Source organism: Manihot esculenta, chromosome 6, assembly GCF_001659605.2.
Source record: "Manihot esculenta cultivar AM560-2 chromosome 6, M.esculenta_v8, whole genome shotgun sequence".
NCBI lineage: Eukaryota > Viridiplantae > Streptophyta > Magnoliopsida > Malpighiales > Euphorbiaceae > Manihot > Manihot esculenta.
This window is the reverse complement of record NC_035166.2, coordinates 14,653,526-14,662,010: the sequence shown is the minus strand read 5'-3', so window position 1 is coordinate 14,662,010 and position 8,485 is coordinate 14,653,526.

Here is an 8,485-nt window from a genome sequence, read left to right as displayed (position 1 = left end):
GAGTGTTTTCCTTAGATCTTCCATGATTTTCACGGGTTTTAACTTCTGTTTTGAAGATCTGTGAGTAAAGAGCAAGTTTTGGGTACTTGGAGGTTCAAAGAGCTCAATCTCTCCATCTCCAAGCTAGGATCGCCTTTCCTCTCGTTTCTTCAAGAGGTAAGCTCGGATCCACCCTTATTATGTGTTTTAAACAAGCATTAAGTTGTTTTATGGGTAGAGATGCATGTTTAGGCTTGTTGATGAGTTTATGGGTTTTGATGTTTTGGTGAACAATGTATGTTGATTGTGTTGTCCTTGTGTGTTGTAGTTGGGGTTTAAGTTAGTTTGAGGCCCCTAGGAACCATTGTATGTATTTTTGCATGTTTTGGTTGAGTTTATGCATGATTTGAGAGTTGGGAGGCAAATGTGCATAGAGGAGCCAAAGTTTCTGCCCTTTGGCAGAAACCAGGTTCGGCAGCCGAAGGCACTTTCGGCCGCCGAACATGGCTGGTGAGGCAGGCCTTTCGGCTGCCGAAGTTGCCCCCGAAAGGAGACTTTCGTCTCTGTCTGGGACTTTCAGCCGCCGAAGGTGCCGCCGAACATGCATGAGTTTCGTCTCTGTCTGGGAGTTTCGGCCGCCGAAGGTGCCGCCGAACCTGCCTGACTTTCGGCTCTGGAGGGACTTTCGGCCGCCGAACCTGCCGCCGAAAGTGCCCTGTCCAGCCATTTCTTGCATGATTTTATGAGATGTTTTCATGATGTTTTAGGGGGTATTTGGGGAGTATGTTAGAGTTATGTTTATGTATGTTTGGTCCCTCATTGGAGTCCACCTGTGTAGGTTCGGACCCGAGGAACCGAGGACCCCAGCAGTGAGCCAGCTGCTACAGAGTTTGTCAGAGCTAGCCAGAGGTGAGTGGAATAAACCTTAAGTTTTAAAATAAATGAAATATGAAATTTGAGCATGATCCATGTATCATGAATGCCATGAGATATAGTAGGTTGTTTGCATTAGAATTCACGAATATGATGCATTGCATAATACGATGATGATGATGTGGATGGATACTGGATGATCCTCTAGCCCTCAGTATGTTATGACATGATATGAAATGATATGATATGGCATGTACGATATGATATGAGATGAGAAGTCCAGGTGTGGCTGTATCGCCCCTGGCATAGAGTATGAGAAGTCCAGGTGTGGCCGTATCGCCCCTGGCATAGAGTATGTGAAGTCCAGGTGTGGCCGTATCGCCCCTGGCATAGAGTATTGTTGACTTGTTATGGTACGAGATTGATATGTAGAGGGCTATTGGTGACAGATTCATCCTTTAGGTGATATATTTGTGATGTGACGCATTCCATGATAGCATACGTTAAAATGAACTATTTTCTTTTATGGTTTCTGCTCACTGGGCTTTTTAGCTCACCCCTCTCCCCTAACCCCAGGCTTGCAGGGTCAGAGGTAGTTCAGGAAGACGACAAGATATGGTTATGGTTATGACATGTAATAGAATAGTAGTGGACATGATGTAATGTAAGGTTATGTATTGATGTAAAAAGAGTTGTATTGCATAATGATATTATGTTATATGTTCAGAGTTATAGTATTGTGCTTGGCCCGAGTTGGTTAATCCCTTTGTACATGAGTTTTATTTTATGTTGATATATGTGTTGGACCGAGTTTGACATAGGGTATGCTGACCCTAGGGGTTCTATGAGTTCAGTCATAGTGCATACACAGGTCAAACTGGTTAAAGGTAAAGTTTTAAATGTTTTATGGTTATGTTTGATCATGTTTGGGATTATACTAACTGTACAGGATGTATGTTAGGCTTGCTATGGGTCCCGGCGACCTTAAGTCGACCTGGATCTTAGCGCCGGTAGCGGTCCGGATTTTCGGGTCGTTATAGTATCTCTGTTATTCGTTTCTCTTCCTCCATGGCATAGAACATTGTTGTTGTTTGTCTTTCAATAAGATCTGTGCCCGGATTAGGAAACTGTCGATTAATTAAATATATATTCTCGATACCATCCTCATGTTGGCAAAACAATAATTAAACATAGATATGTTAAAAAAAAACATATGAAAATGTAATGAACAATAAAATATTACCACAGTGCCAATAGCTGCACCATGATGCGATATCCATCAACGAGAAACTCGTCTATACCATTCTAGGTACTCTGAATGATAATATAGTGGCCCATCTAATGGTGCTGCTTCAACCAACCTTTGCCATCTATCTTCCCAAATGACAATCCAACGTGCATGAATTGTAATCCAATTATTGTTGGATGATAATAGAGATGTGTTATGAAGATCAGCTGGCTAGCTTGGTGGATGTGGTATTGGTTGTTGCATCCTGAATTGGCGCAACACTTTATCAGGTTGATGCCATTCTACCACGTGGAAGCAGATCAAGAGAACCACTGCTCTCCAAATGTCGCGTCCTTGCGTGCAATATAATGACAATGATGCAAGGAGTTCATCGGAATATGGCTCCCATACCATCTGAAATGAAAAAATATATATATTTATTAGAAATTTTTTAGAAATAATCGAAGTACATTCTATAATTCGTATTATACCTCTGGGTCACCCATTCTGTAAAATTTATAGCGTATTTCTGTCAAGACATGTGTTACGGCTTAAGTGATACGTCGTGCATTACTCCACTTGAAAATATTATTAAAAAAACACAAGAATTTAATATAAATGTGTAACATGCAAATTATAATAATGTCATAATAAGCATATAATACTAACCGACTTCCCAGTGGAGCATCATTATGTGGGTCTCGTATATTTATAGATGGTGATATTGAAATAAATCTATCCCATGCCCATATTTGCAAGATGTGTAGAGCTCCAACTAATTGAGACACTCTCGGATCAGTGGCTCGACAAAGTTCTCGATATAACCAGGCAAGACAAGCTGAACCCCAACTATACATGCATGCTCTATGTAAATTAGCAATTAGCAGCAAAAATATTAGGTTCACCCTACTAGAATTCCTATCAGTGAATAAGGAACCCCCAATGATCCGCAGAATGTAAGCACGGGCATATCTCTGGACCACTTCTTTATCAGCATCATCTGGTAGCTCATTAAAATTTTTGACTAACCAACTTAATGGCAACGAGCTACCCCACATTATATTACCGGGAGGTACGAGTCCTAAAGTATCTTGACAGTACATCATCCAATTGATAATAGAATTACCTACAACAGCTTTTCCATCAATAGGTAGGCCGGAAATAACACCGATGTCCTGGAGAGTAATTGTACACTCTCCCACTGGCATCATAAATGTGTGTGTTTCAGGACGCCATCTCTCAACCAGTGATGTAATTAAATGATGATCCAGCGAAAAGAAGCCTAATCTGACAACACCATAAAATCCAGAAATTATGAGATAGGCTTCAATACGGGGGTGAAAATCCTGCTTCAAAACACTCGCAGATCGCCTACAATGTATTGGCTCATTTTCAATCTCCTCATTCCAAACCGACTGTGATCTATGAGACCGCTGTTGTGTCAATAAAGACTGATCAAGAGGGCTCGGACTCGTGTAATCACGATAATTTTGTCTGCCAGTCATATCTGTGAAATAAAAAGTGAATAAATATGTCATAAATTGATGATAATTTTCATTAAAAACATAAGTAAGAGTAACTTGCAATTTTATCGGAGAAGTCACATGCAATATTATAGTACATGTCATAATTTTATAGTATATATCAGAAAAGTCACATGCAAGGTAATAGTATATGTCATAATTTTATAGTATGTATCAGAAAAGTCACATGCAAGATAATAGTATACGTCATAATTGTGTAGTATTTATCAGAGAAGTCACATGCAAGATAGTAGTACACGTCATAATTTTGTAGTATTTATCAGAGAAGTCGCATGCAAAATAATAATACACGTCATAATTGTGTAGTATTTATCAGAGAAGTCACATGCAAGATAGTAGTACACGTCATAATTTTATAGTATTTATCAGAGAAGTCACATAGAAGATAATAGTACAGTGTCATTATTTTAATAATGCAGTGCATGTGACATGTAATGATTGTGATCCATATTGTATATAAATACGAAAATTTAGCATCCTTGTGTCATCATAGAAAAATGGCTGGAAGTTCATCATTCAATAGAGAGGGTCGAGTGTGGTTGCTTCCAAATTTCAATGACGACTATAAGGAAGAGAACCATGGTGATCGTAGAGAATATTATGCTGGTTTGAGAAGAGAGTGGAGTTTCAGGTATGACGAATCAAACAAACTTGTTGGTGATTTGCACTCATTGTGTGCTCCTATTATAAAACGTCATTCTCTTAACATGATAAAGAATAATATAAGGGTATATGAAGAGAGCCTACGTATCATTCGAAAAGAAAACAATAGATTGCTGCTTCGTCGTTACAGGTTTTACATGTATAATATGGCAAAAGAGCAAGCAACTGCGATGGATCGTGAGCTCACAGAAGCTGAGATAAGAAATATAATGAATAATCCAAATTATGCATCTGATAAAGAGATGTCTGATGAAGAGTAACTGTTACTTTATGTTATCTACTATCACAGTTTAATATCTGTGGTGGCAAATAATTGTCTTGCTATGTTATCTATAATTAGATGTGCTATAAATATAAATGTAATATGCGGAATGTATGTGCTTTGTATTACTATGTTATCTATAGTGAATGTATTATGATCAATAATTTTTTCTCATTTAACAAAAGAAAGTTACGCATAAGGATCATACACATTAATGTACCAAATATCTTTTTCTACTTTAACATCTTACAAACCATTCTAATATTTTTTTCAATTGTTACAATCATCATCTGACAGTGGCACATTGCCTTAAAATCTTCAGCTCTGGATGTAAAATACCACCTATTTAATCGTATTTTAATACGATTATTTTCCTCTCGTATACGATATAATGCATTTCAGAGCTGATTAATATTATCGATTGACATATGAATCGCCTTTTTTCTTGGCACTTTAATATTTAGTGAACTAGCCTCCTCACGTAAAGCTGTTGATTGAGCCACCCTATATGACCATTCAGATTTCATGATGTTGTAAACTATATCATAATTATGCTGATTAAGATCTAACGAATATATAAAATTATCATCCAGTGCCCAACAACGTCCTGCCATTCTTAAAGTGCGTTCCAATGTGTAGTATGTATCAACATATTGATCATAATCAATGGATTTCGACAGACAAGCTGCTATGGCGTGTGAACATGGGATTCGCATCTCTTGAAACTTACCACAAGTGCATGTACCTTCTAATAGTTTGACAACTTGCTTATTCCCGGTGCCACTGGTACGAACTTCAAAAACTAGAGTTTCGTTACTAAATCGTGTCACCCGATGCCTTGCTGCTTTCATCTCGTTATTCCTAATTATTTCTGCACATGCATGTGTAAAAGTGTGCCCCATTTGCATTTGATCCAAATACGTCGTGCGACGTATGTCAAAGTAGTTAACACATTGGTAGAATATTTTTTCGACCATAGCTATGACGGGCAATGCGCGAAATCCCTTCAACATCCCATTATCGGATTCAATGGTATTTGTTGTTATGGATCCATACCTTTTTTCTCCATCATGTGACCGTGTCCATGTTTCTAAAGATATTTTAAGGGCCCACTCAAATGTTTCAGGACTGACTTCTCGTATCTTATTCATGAAATTATAAAATTTTCGCTTCTGATTCTGATTAGCTAAAAGGTAAAAATACAAGTACTGAATGTTAATACATTAAGCACTAATTAAGGACACATAAACGAATGACTTGATTATATTGAAATTGAATCACTGACCTGCCGTGCGCAAAGCTTCCTTCATATCGGTATTCTTAAATTTCGTATTGTAATTGCTTAATATATGTCGAATGCAATATCGATGGTTGGCTGATGGGGGCTACCACCAATCCTTTTGCATTGCCTTTTTAATCCCAATGTGTCTGTCGGATATAATACATAATTCTTCTCTGTCGGTAATATATAATCGAAGACAATCTATGACCATCCCCAGTTGTCACTATCCCTGATATTTTTCCTACATAAAAAATTTACATTTATAAATTTTCCCTACTTTAAAACTACCTTAATCCCTACAATTTTGTTCACAACAACCTATGTATATTAAATTAATTTTAAAAAAACTAAATTTTCATATTTATTATGAATAATATAAATTTATTTCTCCACAAAACATTACTTTAAAATTTTAAATAAAATCTATCTCACTAAATAATTTTTTCATAATTTTCCTACATAATAAATTTACATTTATAAATTTTCCCTATTTTAATACTACCTTCATCCCTACAATTTTGGTCACAACAACATATTAATATTAAATTAATTTTTAGAAAAGTAAAATTTCATATTTATTATAAATAATATAAATTTATTTCCTCACAAAATATTACTTCAAAATTTTAAATCAAATATATCTAACTAAATAATTTTTTATCCATTTCCTAATATTTTCTCTATACAAAAAATTCACAACAAAATTTACATTTATAATTTTTTCATACTTTAATCCCTACATTTTTTTTTCAAGACCCTATATATATTAAATTTCTTAAATAACTACATTTTGAGATTAATTATGAATATTATAAATTTATTTCACCAATTTTTATTTCATTATTTTTTTAAATAAAATAAATCTAACTAAATAATTTTTTCCTAATTTTCTAATATTTTTCCTACACAAAAAATTTACATCAATATTTACATTTATAAATTTTTCCCTACTTTAATACTACCTTAATTCCTACAATTTTGGTCACAACAACTTATATAAATTAAATTTTTTAAAAAACTAAATTTTTATATTTATTATGAATAATATAAATTTATTTCTCCACAAAACACCCTATTTTTTCATACATTTCTTTTTTATTTATCTCATTATTATAAATCATAAATTTTTTTCTCATTTTCTTATATTACTTTCTATAATTTTAAATAAACATAATTATGCATTTTTTACTATTAATTACATACAAACTATAATTTTTTCAATAATATAAATATCTTACTAATTAATTAAAAAAATAAAATATAACATATTTTTATAAATAATATTAAATTACTTGTATGAAAATCGATCACAAATTTCACGCGTCCATATCAGAAAAAACTACAAAATATAAATTTCTTTTTATTAATAAATTTTTATTTATCTAAATTTCATAAAAAAATTTAATATAAAATGTACCTTTTTTGTTGAAAATTTGTTGAGATGGGTTGGGCAGAGAGGAAATATTGAGAAATATTTTTTTTGAGATGGGTTGAGGGAAATCTAAGAGAAAAGAGAAGCAGTGAAGCCCGTCTCTGCCCTCTCTGCAGAAAAATTTGTTGAGATGGGTTGGAAATATTTTTATAAAGTGCGGTAGAAAGCTTTAGCAGAAGGCGTGCCTGCCTCCTGCTGACGGGACGGGTCTTGTCTCTGCCCTCTCTACTAACGAGGCCTGTCTCTGCCCTCTCTGCCAAGTGCAGAGACGGGTCCTGAATAGGCAGAGAAAAGAGTAATTGAAACAACCCGGACCGAACTGACTCAAATAACTTTTGGACCCATTTTTCACTTGGCCCAAAATGGTTAACCCAAGTTAGTAGCGGAAGCAACTGAATATCACACTCTCCCCTGCTAAATTTGCGATGTCCTCGTCGCAATTGAATTGGATACAATTGCTAAACCAGAATCGGACCCTTGGGTATTGTGGTTCGCTAGTACCTCGGACGGCTCCACCTCGTCTCACACGGGTAGCCCTTAGTAGCTTTCCATGATTCATAATCAGATTAAGAACCCAATCAACATTCCATTAATTGTAGACCTGGTAAATTTTCAAACCTGTTTGTAGGAAAAATGAATGCCTAGACCATGGAGAACCAACATTTTACACCACTTCAGTAAGGTAGATACTGTTGGTCTCATTGTGGTGGGCCTCTCCAAAATGCTCACCAACAGATAGGCTAGCTTACCTGGATTATTTCAACATATTTTTCATTACTGAACTCAGAAGTTGGTGACCTCAAAGTAACTTAACTTTTTACCAATTTTAGAGGAAATAGAAAGGAATCATTTTCATCATGAAGAATAGAATACCAAGGAATGTTTGTTGTCATCACACCATATCTTTATCCACCATCGTGTGATCAGATCCATTGCTCTAAATTTATTTTAACTACCCAATCATATGATTCAGAGTGCAACTCCCAAATATTGTTCATAACCTTGTAAAACTTTCCCTTCTAGTTTGATTTGCTGATATAAATTATAAGTTTATTAAATTTAAATTATTATCAACAAAATGTGACATTAAATAGATAAAGAAAATTGTGGTTAAAGACATGACACCTACCTACCCTACGCAGTGATTATTTTATTTCAGCATTTTTTAATGTCATATTGTAATTACTCAATATATCTTATGCAGTAACAATAATAACTGGCT